This window comes from Papio anubis, chromosome 2 (assembly GCF_008728515.1).
Source record: "Papio anubis isolate 15944 chromosome 2, Panubis1.0, whole genome shotgun sequence".
NCBI lineage: Eukaryota > Metazoa > Chordata > Mammalia > Primates > Cercopithecidae > Papio > Papio anubis.
In genome coordinates, this window is record NC_044977.1 from 152,001,655 (window position 1) to 152,017,160 (window position 15,506).

At 44.4% G+C, this 15,506-nt stretch overlaps 1 protein-coding gene across 4 annotated transcripts in view; it reads left to right on the forward strand.

Moving 5' to 3' along the window:
* Window positions 1-495: 495 nt before the first annotated feature.
* Window positions 496-15,506, forward strand: part of NMNAT3 (nicotinamide nucleotide adenylyltransferase 3) — a 110,072-nt gene continuing 95,061 nt past the window's right edge. For 2 of the 4 annotated variants that reach the window (XM_031663726.1, XM_031663724.1), the window contains exon 1: window positions 496-851. The gene's annotated coding sequence lies outside the window, so the exon portion shown is untranslated. The remainder of the gene's footprint in view (window positions 852-15,506) is intronic. The other 2 variants (XM_009201612.4, XM_009201613.4) reach the window with 1 other exon arrangement.

The window sequence follows — 15,506 nt, forward strand, 5'->3', positions numbered from 1 at the left end:
CCCAGAAATCCTTCGCTGATTTGAGGTCTGGCGTTTTCCAGGGCAGGGATTGAGAATAGAGGTGTAAATTTGTCAGAAGGAAACGGGCCGCGCAGTAAGAGAGTAAATCCTCATATAACATGGCAGAAAGTCAATGGATAAATAAAAAAATCGCCATGTAAGCTTCTTTTATTTTATTTTATTTATTTATTTATTTTTTGCGACAAGTGGGTGACCACCAGAAGAAATTAACAGAGGAATTGTTAAAAAGAGCTATGATGGGAGGGAGAGGTGGCCTGTTGCTTTCATTATAAGCAAATCTAGATAATTTTATTTCGTAATAAGTAAGTGGGCGTTACTTTCGTGTATTTTTTTAAAACGAAAATTAAATAAAAATACAAAACAAACAGAATACAAAACAGGAAAATAAAAAGCAAACACGCACGCAACACAAAAGGGCCTTGGCGGTGGGGAGCCAACGGGCGGTGACGGGGGCGGGGAGAGGGCGGGGCTTAGGGACCCGGGGCGGGGCCAGGGCCGGGTCTCCTTAGGGCCCGCCCCAGCGAGGGGGCGGGGCGCAGATCTGTTTGCCTTAGACACCTTCCGCCCTGGGCCGCCAAGGGAGCGCAAGGTCACGTTAGCCTTAGGCTCCGCCTCCAGCTCGGGTACTAGACGGTCTAGACCCGAGGCTACCCGGGCCGGAGGCAGGCTTGAGTACCGAGACCAAACGTTGTTCCCTTCCGGACCTTGGGCGCCGGGCCGCGCGCTGACCGACAGCCCCCGCTAGGCCCAGCAGGTCCCCTAGTCCCCCGCAGTGTCCCGCAGTCCCCCGAGACTCGCCGAGCGCCGTTGCTGAGCCCTGCGAATAGCAGGTAAGCGCAGCCCGGGCCCCTCGTCAGCCCGCTAGGACCTGGATCGCGGCTGAACGTCAGGACCCTCTTGACTCCCGGCCCCCAACGGAGTCCTGGGAGTCCCCGCTGGGGCGACAGGTGGCGGTGGAGTACGGAGCCACCGGGAGTCGAGCGAACCGGGGCACAGCTCCGCGCTGCCTCTGCGCGCGGTTGGTTCTCACTGCAGCGTATCAACCTAACCCCCAGCACCCCTTTGGCTATGACCAGAGCCCCGGAGACGTGGGTTCGGATCCCACCTTTAGCACTCGTGCACTCAAAGGTTAAAAATATAAGCATGGTGTCTAACAGATAACGTGTGCCACTCAGTGCCCGCTGCTGAGCTAAGTGCTGGGGTTACAGTGGCAGGCCGACAAACGTGGTGCTGTCCCCCGTGCAACTCACAGTCCAGTGGGGGGAGACCGACAGCAAATGGATATCTATGCAAACAAGTGTGAACGTTAAAACTGTAGTCAGAGCTATGAAGACTGAAAGTCTAGGGTGCTGGAGAGTTTTTATCAGGGCCCCCAGCTACAAAGGCTGCTGGAACTAAAACTTTAGAGAATTCCCGAGCGGGGAATAACAGAGCACACTCATTTTATTGGGAGAGAATGTGGCTTGAGGAAAGGAGGGTCGGTGGGGCTGGCCTGCAGAGAGCTGGGGAGAAAGCAAGTTCCTTCACCTTAACTTCCTCCTCTGTAAAATGGGACTGTTCTACCCATTGAGGATGGAAATGGTGAATGTAAATGACTTAGCACCGCATGATGGGTGCTGGATGTTACTCAGCACTAAATATCCAAGGCTGGATGTTGTTCTGGACTGAACACAGTGTGCCTGCCTCTCAGCAAAGTCACTTCCCCTCTCCTTGAGTCCTGTTTCTTCCTCTATCAAATAAGTAGTTCTGAGTAGAATCTCTCAAACAGCCTATTCTCTAAAACGATGACTGGTTTAGTTGTTCATTCTTGAAACATTTAACTGGCACCCACTTTGAGGATTCAGAGAGAAATCAGTCAGGGTCCCTGCCCTTCTGGAGCCCATGTCGGGTGGGCCAGGTGAAATAAAGTGACTGTTCCATCCTGGCAGAACCCAGAGGAAGGGGTGTGACCCTCTGGCCTTGCAGGGGAAAGCTTCTCTATTTTTGGCCAGGTGCACATTTCTCATAAAGCCACCCAGGAGCCCCTGAAGGTATGGTTCACACAGCTCCACTGAGCATCAGTTACTTCCTGAATTTCATTGGTGGTTCTCAGCTTTTGGTGTCACCCCTAAAACTGGACAGAAGACTTCCCAGAAGCAGCAACTATGCTGGTACCTTGCTGAGGACATATCAGACCTCGAGACCCCATGGATTTGGGAGAGCATTTTAGGTTTCAGGAAACACCTGTCAGCTGCTCACTGTATTTTATTGGCTCAAATGATCCTAATTTCTTATTTGGCTCTGTTCACACCATTAATGTAGACAAAGGAAGTGCTCTATGAAAACTGAGAGGCCCAGAGAGTGGGGGAACCCAGATGAGGCAGGAGTCTGGCACCATTTGTGGGGAGTGGTAAAAATGAACAGTTAAGATGTTAACAGAGGGCGCTGGAGGGAAGAGGAGAGAGGGCAGCCGTTGTGCAGCCTCTCTTTTCCCCTCTCAGACCACAGCAGGGTGCCAGCCCATAAGAAGGGAAGCTCCAGGCTTGGTGGTCACAGACCTGGCACTTCCCAGCTCTGTGATTGACCCTGGGCAGCTCACTCACCATGTGAGTCATGAGGATTGTGCAGGCTTAACAGGTGCTTGGCATATAGTTGGCCCTGAAGAAATATTAACTCCTACCCTTTACTTCTCCTGAATGAACTAAAATATGCATAGTTGTACTGTCTACCTCAGAAGGTTATTATGGGGATTTACTGAGGACCTAAAATACATAGAGCAGTGCCTGACATGTAGGAGGATACTACTACTATAACTATTGATATCGTTCCTTAGGCTGGACAAAAATTGAAACAAAACAGGGCAGCGGCAGGAGAGGGATAGGAGTGGAGGCGGTATGAGGAACTGTGCAGGGTGATTAGTTGGGAGTGAGATTATCTGTTGCAGTGGTTTTGCCATAAAGCAAGAGCCTGGCAGCAGAGAGGGGTGTTCTGCGTGATAAAGGGCCTCCTGGGCAGCTGCACTGTCAGGAAGTCCCAAAGTTTGAGTGTCTTCGTAGACTCAGGCCAAAGAAAGCATAGCAAAAGTTGGGTAAAACTAGGGTTGAAAAAGGTCTAAAATGGTCTTTTTGATGATGTGTCTCTAACCGATGGCTGAGTGGGGGTTCCCTGCAGGGGGCTGCCACTGCTCCTTGCAGACCCTTGCCATCCATTTGAGCATGGTAACTGCCTGAGACTGGTCTGGCTCTTTGACCTGGGAGCTATGGAGTCTAATTTTGCAAACTTTGCACCCAGTAGAGTACCAGGCCAAAAAGGCATGAATCGGTAATGAACAAATAAGTGAACAAAAACCCGAGGCAGATTTTTCACTGTGTCTGTGCACGTGTGTGTGTGTGTGTGTGTGTGTGTTTAAAAGGAATTGGAAGGTAAGGAAAGATAACTAATGTATTTAAGCATTTGCTGAGGGCCAAATAGTTTCATGTATGTCGCAGCTTCGTGGTGAACACCATAGTCTTGTAAGCAGATAAAATTGCTTGTGTGACTTTCCCATGTATCACCAAAATGCTCTAAACCTGTTTTTACATCTGTAAAATGAGAATCATTGTAGCTAATTCATAGGGATGTTAGGAGCATTAAGCAAGATAAGCATATGAGGCACTGACCTCAGTGTACAACGTGTAGTATGGTAAGTGCCCTGTCAATAATGGCTGCCTTATTATTATATTTATTCATCTTGCCAATGCTCTCCACTGTGATAAGGAAACTGAAGGCCGTAGGCACAGATGGGTGGCATGGATTCTGAACTCAGTCCCACCTGGAAGCAAAGGCACTCTGCAGACAGTAACCAGACAGCTTGTGTGAAATGAAATCAACTTTATGTGCATTTCATTCATTACTTAAAGCACTTGACTATGAAATTTTAAAAAGAAAAAAACCTGCAAAATTATAATTTATGTGCCTTTCAAGTTCAGGTATTTTATCATCTCAATAAATCTTCCATGCATCTATGTTAAACCACTTTGGGCTGTCGAAGCTCTTAAATAAAGTGGCTTGTCCTCACCAGTGTCTGTCTTTGCTCGTTTATCATGGTTCCCCAGTAAAGATGGACAGATCGCATTTTGCGGGGCAGGCCTCAGGATGGCAGCTCCTGTCCCATTGGTTTAGCTGTGCAGTTCTGCATGATGGTATTTAGCAAACCGCAGTGGACTCATGATTCCTTCATCATTGTTTCTCCCACATACACGTAGACCCACGTGCTACTCTAGGAATTAGGAATAGAAGGGCATTCTATTGCTAGAGAGAATCTGAGAAATCAGCTCCAGGGAAATCTAAGATTCTTTATAATAGGTTTTAGGTGGAAGTGCCTGGGATGAGGGTGACCGTGCATCTGGAAGTCAGCACTGTCTGCTCTTTCCACCCAGGAGTGCTGTGTCTGGGCTGCCTTCCTGCCGGGGGAAGGCCTGATCTGCATCCCTGTGCCTCTCTGCTGTCCCTGCCTCTGGCCAGAGCTGCCCCTAAATCCAGAATGCCTGGGAAGCCTTCCTGAATCCCTCTTCAGCCTTCCCATAGTACCAGTGGGTGCCTGTTGGCCTGCCCTTCTCTGGCTATGCTGAATTAGCTCCTCTGATGGGCTGTGAGCACTTCCGCAGCTTTGGACCAAGTGTTGCCTGTACTCAGCAGCATGCCTGGCACGTTGTCCTCTCTCTCTCTCTCTCTCTCTTTATTCCTTCCTCCCTCTCTGTCTTCTACTAATACTTCAAGCAGTGTCCTGGGGATTCGAACAGTGAGTCAAAATGACGTAGTCCTGACCCTCATGGAGTCCGCACACATCATGAGACAGATTTAACAATAGAATTAAGCACATAAACACACATACAGCGACACATTTTAAACTGGGTTAACTCTCCTGAAGGAGGAGCCTGGTGTGTCAGGGCCGTATGTGGAAGGGAGAAAGATAGAGAAATATAGTCAGTATCACTAGAGAGAGAGGGGCCCAAAGTGTTGGATGGAGGGTTATGTTCATTTTTTCATACACCCTTGAAGACCACTGGATGATATTTTTCTGTAAATCCTGGTAAGCAATGGTGTATGCTGCCAAGGTCATCCTACTGAGAATGTATACTTTTAAAAACAACTGTGCTCCAGCTTCCAAATGGGAGAATAACGCTGTAATCCAATTCACTTACCCCTTTATAGCTTCCAGAGCTCCTCCTCGGGTGTTGTCTGGTGGGGTACTGCAGTTCTCAGTGTCATACATCTCATCTTGAGTAGCAGCAGCAAACAGGGATCCAGCTCATCTGAGGGTAAATCTGGTGGCGTGGACACTGGAGCCTTTTCCCTTCTGAGTGACAGAGTCCACCTGAGAGCCTATTTGTTTCCTCCTTCTCTGATACTCCTGGGCACACCAGGCTGAGGCTCTGGCATAGATTTGATCATGTTGTGGCTAGTGGTCTGCTGAGAGGAAAGAAGGGCACTGCTGACTACTGTTGTCCAGAAAGGTGGGCCCACTCATCTGTGTGCAGCTGTGGCAGGGTGAGCTGGCAGTGATCCTACCCATGCAGAGCCATGCCATGCCAGCACAGTCCTTCGTGAGGAACCAGCAGTTCTCCAGAGGGGCACCATGCTTGCCTTCAAAACCTATTCATTTCCACTGAGAACAGGGAGAAAATCACACTAAAGGCCTCTTTAAAATAAGATGTGATCCAGTCTCAGGAAACATTCTCTGTCCATACTTGAATATTATTAGAGAGTTACTTTGGCCAGAGCTGTTGACAAAATACATCTCCAATCCCTACCAGTCTCAGATGTAGACCTTATCACCAGAGATGAGCTGCCATCTTCTCTGCAGCAAAAGAAGGATGCATCACTGCACAGAGATTGAAAAGGCCTCCATGCTACTCTTAGTGGGGTGAGTTTGCCTGCCTTGCCCAGACTGGTGGGGAAGGGCTATATTCTCAAGGTATAGCTATAATAGGACTATAATCGTGTGGCTCTTAGCCATGGAGAAAAGAAGTGGTTCTGGAAATCTCCCTTTCATAAAGGCTGACACGTTGACAGTATTTATGCCTCTTGAAAGTACATGTTAAGTGGTGGATATTTATGAAAAGGGTTTTGAGGAGTAAATGTGTCCATCAGTCAACCTGGAACTTTTTAGAGCTCCTAAGATGATTTTAAATTAGAGCCAATCTTCTTCCTGCCTTCCCCCTTCCATCAGCACACCCCCTTTCTTTGCTTTCTCTTATAAAAATGAAGTGTCAAGGCAGTACACAGCCCAGGGTGGAGGTTGTAACTGCCTTGCAGAAGCAGAGTTAACATATTAAAGGCAGGTGTGTAGGGGTTAGAGCCTTGATTCTGCTCCTTCCCACTTGTCACAGTGTTCTGGAAAGAGGAGAGTATGGAGCAAGGCTGACAAGCATGGCTCAGCCTGACTGCATCCTAACCACTGTCATCAGTGGCCCTGCTATCAGCCAGGCTGCTCGCTGAAAGGTTTACAACCATAAAGGAAAAGAATGATGAAAACATGTGATGCAAACCAGCCCGAATTTGGGCTCAATAAGTGGCAGATGGGAGTGAATGAGTGTCAGTGTGAGTGAGGGAATCACACCAGGTCAGGTCAAGAGAAACCTTTAGAAGGCTGGAAGCTTCTCTGTGAGCCAGTGATCATTAGGACAGAATGCCTGTTACATGAATTAGTGTGTAGGAGTCTAACTTGGAATTATTACTCACTTTCAAATCTTCGTTTTAAAGATCAGTAATAGGTTTATTGCACAAACCTTATACTTAGTAACAAAGACTGCTTTGCTTTTAATTTCCCATCTGGCCTTCTTCTATGTAACTTGTATGATGTTCTTGATCATTCTTGTCTTAATTTTTTTGTGTGTGAGAGAAAGGATACCACTGTCTGTTACTCATGCTGTGTTTTGTAAGTAATCAAAGGACCATCGATGATAAAAGTATAGGAGCTGCCTGTTTCAGGTGTCACTGAAATGCTGCTACCTTTTGGCTGCTTCTGAGATTCTGCTTTAAGAAAATAATCTGAACAGTAGAAAGAGCCACTGTATAAGAATGCTGTCTGCATCATTATTTGTAATGGTGAAAACTTAGAAGTGATCTGAATATACAGTATAGGAGGAGAACAAATTACAGAACGACGGGCTGATGGAATATTATGTAGTACTTAAAAATATGAAGATTGGTCACATGGGAAACCTTAACATGCTCTGGGAACAGAACGCCATTACATAACAGACATATTTAGGAAAACAGCCTTCAAGGGAACCCTCTAAGGGGATAAGAGTTACATACGAACAAGGGAATTATGGATAACCTTTTTCATATATCAAGCTTTCTATATTGTTTTATTATTCCTATAACTATTTTAAAATCTTAAAATCAGCCAAATTAAACAATGATATTTCTTCAGTTTGTAATTTCAGGGCACTACCTTTGTGGCCTTATCCTGAATTAAATCATCCAATCAAAAAGAATGTTAAAGCCAGGTTTGGCTCCCTGTTTCCAGGTTTCCAGTCCGGGGATACAATCTGGGTTCCTGGCTGAACGGCCTGCAGATGTACTCACCCTGGCCCTGTAGACTTGAATTCTCAGGGATTTTAAGTTACAGAAGGCCACTGCCTCTCCTGGTCCCCAGTAGTGTGGGAGGAAGGAGGAATTTGGAATTGCAGCCTTCAGAGACCTTATTGGTGACATTTCAGCAAACTCTGCCCGCAACCCAAAGCACACAGTTAGCAATTGCCTAGGGTAGCCCTGTCTCATTCTGGCTTCTTGTCTTGCAGGCATTGTATTCTAGTATCTCAGGAACTGGATATTATGTGTGCACTGCCAACTCTCACTGTGACGGCCTTGTATCTGTGTATTATTTGCTACCTAATCCTGGCCAAAGCCTAGTGCATGGCCAATGGTATGTTCTAAATTAAACTCAATCAATTGGCTAAATATTAGGAAATCATAACACAATACAAGGACTTGAGTTTGAGTAGTTCATTTGAGAGTGGACCCCAGGAAGCACTAGCAAAATGGTGGGAAATGAGCTAGGGAAGTGTACCATCACTTCATCTCCAATTAAAGATTTCAGTAGCTCTTCATTAAAATATCTGTTCACAAACGGGGCATACTATATGGTTGTGCTGACATTTCAACTTAATTCACTCTATAGTTTTGTGGATCCCAATTCTTTTTTTTTTTTTTTTCTCCTGAGACAGGGTCTCACTTGTTGCCCCAGCTGGAGTGCAATGGCATGATCTTGGCACTCACTTGAACCTCCGCCTCCCAGGTTCAAGCAATCCTCCCATCTCAGCCTCATGAGTAGCTGGGACTACAGGCATGCACCACCACACCTGGCTAATTTTTTTTGTACCATCAAGCAGCCATGACCAGCAGGGGCAGCTGGGCTTTAATCCTGATGGGGATCTCCAGAGCCAGCATAGAACCATCTCAGAGTTATGCCATCATGGGGCTGGGGGCTGGGTGTACGTACACATGCCATTTCTGTCAGTCATTGCTTTAGCTTTGTTCCTTAAGGGAAGTTAATTCTCAGGTTCTTCTGGCAGGTTCCAGTCACCAGGTAAAACACTCAGGCAAAGGGATGGAGATGCTGTCAGTGGAAGTCAAGCTCTTCATTAAAATATCTGTTCACAAACGAGGCATACTATATGGTTGTGCTGACATTTCAACTTAATTCACTCTATAGTTTTGTGGATCCCAATTCTTTTTTTTTTTTTTCTTCTGAGACAGGGTCTCACTCTGTTGCCCTGGCTGGAGTGCAATGGCACGATCTTGGCACTCACTTGAACCTCCGCCTCCCAGGTTCAAGCAATCCTCCCATCTCAGCCTCATGAGTAGCTGGGACTACAGGCATGCACCACCACGCCTGGCTAATTTTTTTTGTATCTTGTAGAGATGGGGTTTCACCATATTGCTCAGGCTGGTTTTGAACTGCAAGGCTCAAGTGATCTGCCTGGCTTGGCCTCCCAAAGTGCTGGGATTACAGGCATGAGCCACTGCACCCAGCGCCCCAGTCCATTTTATATGCTTTTCTCCGCCATGCATAGAAGAGGACTAGCAGCAGAAATTTGGGGCATAATGCAGATTCTAGAAACACTCTCTATGTATTTATTAAGTCTATTGGAATATTTGTCACTACAAATGAAGGCCATACTCCAAGAAATGATTTAAAATTGTAAATTATGTAGCAAGTTCAATAGGGTTTACTGGTTAAAGTTCATATGCTTTGAGTTCTGGGCATTTTAGATTTGTGTAGAAAGAATTCAAAATCTTAGTGTTTTAGATAAATGAAGTCATTTCCCTTTAAGTTATGGTCCAAGATGCATTCCATAAAGACTGAGATGACCATTGTATTTGTCCCTGCCATTTCTGGGAATGGTCAACAAAGGAAGTTTTCATAGTCTCCCTTCCAAAAAATTTTTTTTCAAGATAAATTCAAGAGGCAGCTGGTTTGACCACCTAGTGCCTTTTGAGCCACCTCTCTGTTATACAGATGGTAGGTATTCTATTTGTCAATGACTGACTGTCTCCCTTCCTTTTTTCCTTCTATCATGTGCATTTTGATTTTCTTTCTCCATTTCCTCTAATGTTGCTAAGAAGATAAAACAGGAAGCCCCAAATTATTTGCTGTTCTCTCTCTTATAGAGTTTGTTTGAAGTCATTTGTATTAACGGAAATGCATTGAGATTTTGATTTTCTTTTCCTACCCTCAGGAAGACTGCTCTACTATAGGTCACCAGTGACCTTCACATTACCAAATCTTACAGGCTTTCTCTGTCCACATTTTCAGTGCAACATGTGATATCTCAGACCGTGCCCCACCTTTTGAACTGTTCTTTCTTGGACTTTCTTCTCTCTTCCCTCATTGTTTCTTCTTTGACTTCTCTACCTGCTCCCTTTCCTGTGCTGGCATTTTTAGTGGGGCATCCCCAAGATTCTTCCCTTGGGTTCCTCTTGCCTGTACACTACACCTGGATAATTTCATTCACACACCTGGTTTTTAACCATCACCTTTATATAGATACCTCTCATATCCTTATCTCTATCACATCCTTTCCCTATAAGCCAGACATCTGTGTCCAGCAGCCTGTTGAATGCTTTCTCATGTAGCTTCTGTAGGCATCCAGAGTCAGCATGTTTTGTTTGTTCTAGACTATTTCCTCTTGCACAAGGCTGACTAAATACTTGCCCCTCTCGGATTGTTTCTGCTACCTCCTTGAAGTCATACATACACCATTATGGGCTTGTCAGAAGGCTTCTGTCTTGGAAGATCAAGTGTAAGACAAGCACAGGAACGAAGAACTGTGGGTTAAGATTTAGGAACTTAAAACAGAACCGTAATTTTATTATCTCTTGCAATTCTGGGGGTTGACTGGGCTCAACTAGGCAGTTCTCACTCTGGGTCTCATTCAGAGGCAGTTAGAGGGGGTCTGAGGCTGGACCCACTCCAAAGGCTTCCTCACTCAAGAGAAACCTAGAGAATGGGAGCAAATATTTGCAAACTGTCCATCTGACAAGGAATTAATAACAAGCCTATGTAAAGAACTCAACTCAATAACAAAAAAAAAGCCCAACTATTTTTATTTTTTAAAATGTGCAAATGATCCAAAAGAGATTTCACAAAAGAAGACGTATGAATGGCCAACAGACATATGAAACATCCCCAACATCACTAACATCAAGGAAATGCAAATCAAAACCACAATGAGAGGTCATCTCACCCTATTTAAAATGGCTATTATCAAAAAGACAAAAAATAAATGCTAGCAAGGATGAAGAAAAAGAGGAATGCTACTATATCATTAATGAGAATGTATTAAATAACTTAGTACAACCATTATAAAGAGCAGTATGGGAGTTCCTCAGAAAACTAAAAGTAGACCAATCAAATGATCAATCCCACTGCTGGGTATATACCCAAAAGAAAGGAAATCAGCATATTGAGGAGATGTCTGCACTCCCATGTTTATTGTAGCACTATTCATAATAGCCAAGACTTGGAATCAACCTAAATGTCCATCAGTATGCCAACCATTCTATCAATCAATAAAGAAAACATGGTATTATATGCATAATGATACATTATTTGGCCATAAAAAGAATGAAATCCTGTCATTTGCAGCAACATGGATGGAACTGGAGGACATTATGTTAAGTGAAATAACCCAGGCACAGAAAGAAAATTATTGCATGTTCTCACTCATGTGGGAGCCAAAAGAGTTGATCTCATGAAGGTAGAGTAGAATGATAGTAACCAGAGGGTAGCAAGGGTTGGGGAGGGGTGAGGTGGGTACAGTAAAGGGAGGTTGGTTAATGGGTACAAATGTACAGTTAGAAGGAGTAAGTTCTAGTGTCTGATAGCACAATAGGGTGACAATAGTTAACAGTAATTTATTGTAGATTTTTAAATTGCAGGAAGAGAAGATTTGGAATGTTCCCAACATAAAGAAATGATAAATGTTTGAGGTTATGGATTTCCTCATCATTACACATTGTATGCATGTAGCAAAATATCACAAGTTACCCTGTAAATATGTACAATTATTATGTATTAACACAACTCAAAATAATGTTTAAAAGGCTTTCTCATTCAGTGACTGACAATTGATGGTGGCTGGCAGCTGGGGCCTCCACTGGGATGCTGGAATGGCACATCAGGTGGTCTAGATTTCTGCACAGCATGGCATCTGGGTCCTAAGAACAGGTATCCCTGGAGGACCAGGTGGAAGCTGGGTCACCTTTTACGGTCTACCCTCAAAAGTCTCATAGTATCACTTTTGCCATATTTTCTGGCCTGCCTATCTTCAGGGAGACGGAATAGACCCTCCTAACTATGGGAGGCATGTCACCGTCCCATTGTAAGAAGAGCTTATGGACAGCGCATGCTGTTGTGCATGGGTTGGGAAATACATCCTGCCACAGGTCTCCAACATGTCTGACTACTCCTCTGAGAACCACCTGGAATGCCACAGAAGCTTTCCGTTTTATTTATTAAATTTTTTGATAGGCAACATTTTTACATGATTCAAAAGTTAAGAAAAATAAATATGAATATATTCAATGAAAATATTCCCTCTCATCTCATAGCTTCTACATTTGCCTCCCCATAGACAATCACTGCTATATTTTTATATGCTTTGAGTTTATAGATATTTTGATATTTCACTCTTTTTATACAAAAGAATATTTCATACTCACTGTCCCACATTTTGCTTTTTTTTCACTTAAAATAATTCTGGAGATGACTTATCAGTACAAAAAGATCTTGATCTCTCTCTCTCTCTCTCTCTCTCTCTCCTGTTACAAATGAATAGTATTCTATTGTCGGCTTTACCTGAGATCACTAAATTAGTTTTCTATGGGTAGGCACTGAGCAGTTTCCAATTTTTTTACCGTTACAGACAACGCTGCAGTGAATAACATGCCATCTTTCATAGGAGAGAATTAGGAAGCCTTCCTCAAGAGCTCAAGCCAACATGGTCATCCTCTTCCCACAGTGCCTTATACCTCATTCTGTCATGGCACTTACCATGTCTCCTTTCACCAGACCATGGCTGCTAGAGATTATGGACTGTGGCTACTGTAACTTATTTCCATACTGCCTAGCATAGGGCGCTCTGTGTCCACACTTTGCTGAGGAGGTCTGTGCCAAGGAGGGAAGAAGGAGGGAGGGAGGTGAATGAGTACAGGTATCTTGGGGGCCTGTGTTTCACCTCCTTTTATTGCATCTGTAACTGCATTTCTCAGTGGCAGGTACCACTTAAGGCCTGTGTGTTTCTTCCTCAATCTGTCACTGAAACTGGAATCTGGTTCTACCCTGTTTGGCCTGGCTTCGTTTACAGGGTGTATCCCAGAAGACTGCAGCCCGAAGCCTAGTTTCTGTAGAGTCTCCCAGGTCAGCCCAGAACTACTCCCTGACAGCTTGTCCTGTTCAAAAATAGCACCAGCAGGAGCTTATTGTGGGGGAGGGTGCAGGTGGTGGTCATCACATTAGTAGTACTAAGATATTGTTGAAAAATTGCTGTCCTGATAAAAATCCAGCAAAATAGAATTCTCCTTTGTCAAGGAAGTATTCTTAAATCTCAGTCTTTTGTTAATTTTGCTAGGAAATGTATTCTTTAAGAAATATAAATTGTTTTGTTAAATTAAGGAGGCAAAATTCTAATTTTCACAAGAAAGATTGACAGTTGTGCTCACTGCTTTAAAGAAGGCTTTCTGGGATGGCTTATATTCAAGATTCTTTCTATTGTAAGGAAGAGAAACTTCACTGAAGCTAGATTAAGCAAAATTAGGAGTATGGCTAACATAATAGAAGCGTTTTGGGGAATCAGACACAGCTGGGTCCAGGTTATCAGCTCGATGATGGTGCTAGGAATCTCACCTTCTCCGTCTTTCAGCTCTTGTTACCACTGAGTTGGCTTCATTCTTTAAGGTAGGGAAGATAGCAGTTCCAGGCTTACATGGAGTTTATAGCCCCTTGTCTCAGAAGACACTCTTTTTTTCCAGTATCCCTATTGAAAGAGGAACTGATTTGTTCTTCAGGAATCATGGCTCCTGGGCCACTCATTTTTCACAGATAGTTGAAGTTTTCTAGCCATCTTGACTGACAGACTTTTCAGAATCATGAGGAATCATAGTCTAGCAGTTTTGAAAGTGAAGGTGTTGCAGGACCACACAATGGAGCTGCCTACCATGGATGGTGATTCAAAATTTGAATTTCAGACTGTAAAGAGTATCTAACTTGGGGATGCTAGACCTGAGTTAAGAAAGGGTTCCTATGTTAATCTCTCTACTTTCATTTATGTTTGGTATTTTCTGTAATATAAAGTGCTTTTAAAAATTGCATTAAAAAATGTTTAATGCCTTAGCTTGGGAACTCTCAACAAACAAGTCTTCACATTTCTATATGTTTACTGTCTGATGTTCTCACCTTCTGTTTTTCTTTTCATTGCACAAAGAGACCTTAATCCTTACTTCCCTCTAAGCTGGGAATTCGGGGGAAAAAACACAGTAGTTGACTTTAGATTTGTGTGGTATGCTTGGAGGGTGTTGAGGTGAAGACAGTCAGGTGCTCTTAAATCCATGTTTCCAAGCTTCCCAGAACAAAAGCCTCAGAAAATTCCAACCAGGGAGAGAAGGAAGTCTTTGCTGTGACGATAAGTCTACATCTCCTCCTTTCATGGGCAGTACTTGAGCTGGGGTCAGTGTGTACAGATCAGGTGAGGGCTCAGTAGGGTCCTGACTTCGGGTCATGTGTATAGTTTGAGGGAGGCCCAGATGCTCAGAGGGTCATGAACTAGCTGCTGGAGGGACTCTTAGAGAGTGTTTCGACTGCCTTTTTATTTTACAGGTGAGGAAGCTGAGGCCAGAGGAGTTAAGTGGCCCAGATTCACACAGTGAAGTAGCAGGAGCACAGCTAGGTTTGAAATCCTGGAATCTAACCTTGGAGTCTAGTACTACTTAATAGCTGTGTGACTTTGAGTAAGCACCATTGCTTCTCTGAGCACTGTGAGATAGGCAGAATAATGGCCCTCCAAATGTCTACATCCTAATTCCCAGAATCTGTGAATGCGTTAGTTTCTGTTGCATGGGGGCATTAAGGTTGCAGATGAAATTAAAGTTGCCAATTATCTGACCCTAAAATAAGGAGAATATCCTGGACCATCCAGGTGGACCCAATCTAATCACAAATGTCCTTGTCAGTGAAAGATGGAGGCAGGAGAGTCAGAGAGACGCAGCGTGAGAAAAACTGGACTGCCCATTGCTGGCTTGGAAGATGGAAGGGAGGCAGGAGCCATAGAATGTGGCAGCCTCTGGAAGCTGGGAAAGACAAGAATAGATTCTCCCCCAGAGCCTGCAGAAAGGAACACAGCCCTGCCAACACCTTAACTTTAGTCCCTTTTGGACTTCTGACTTCCAGAACTATAATAAATGTGTGTTGTTTTAAGCCACTAAGCTTGGGGTAGTTATAAAAGCAATAGGAAAGGAATACACCTGTAAAGGGGAATAGCCGTGCCTCTCTCAAAAGCCTGGCATTTACAGTCAGGAAAATCATGTCTGAAAATTACCCAGAAAAGATCCTGGAACATAGTAGACGCTTCATAAATAGTCATATTGATTGGGGGGTCATTAAAAGAGAGCAAAGGGAGAGTAGCTGATGGGTAGGTGTCTGAAGAACCAAAGTCTGTGCCTCTGTGGTAAGGCACAGGACTACTAAGAGGCCAATAGGAGACACCAGATGGCCCAATGGGTGGCCAAAGGCACCCTTGGAGAACCTCTCTGCTCCTAAAGTCAGCAAGGCCTTCCTCCTCCAATTCTTCAGCACTTCCATCTCCAGCAGCACCACTGTACGTCAGAGGAAGCAGGAGCTAGGAGCCCACCTTGAGGATTTGGTAGCATGTGGGCCTCTCTTTGACCCCTGAGCTTCTGCCTGGCCATCACCCTAATGCTATTGCCTACTCTCATGGCCTTAAAGATTATTACTGCTA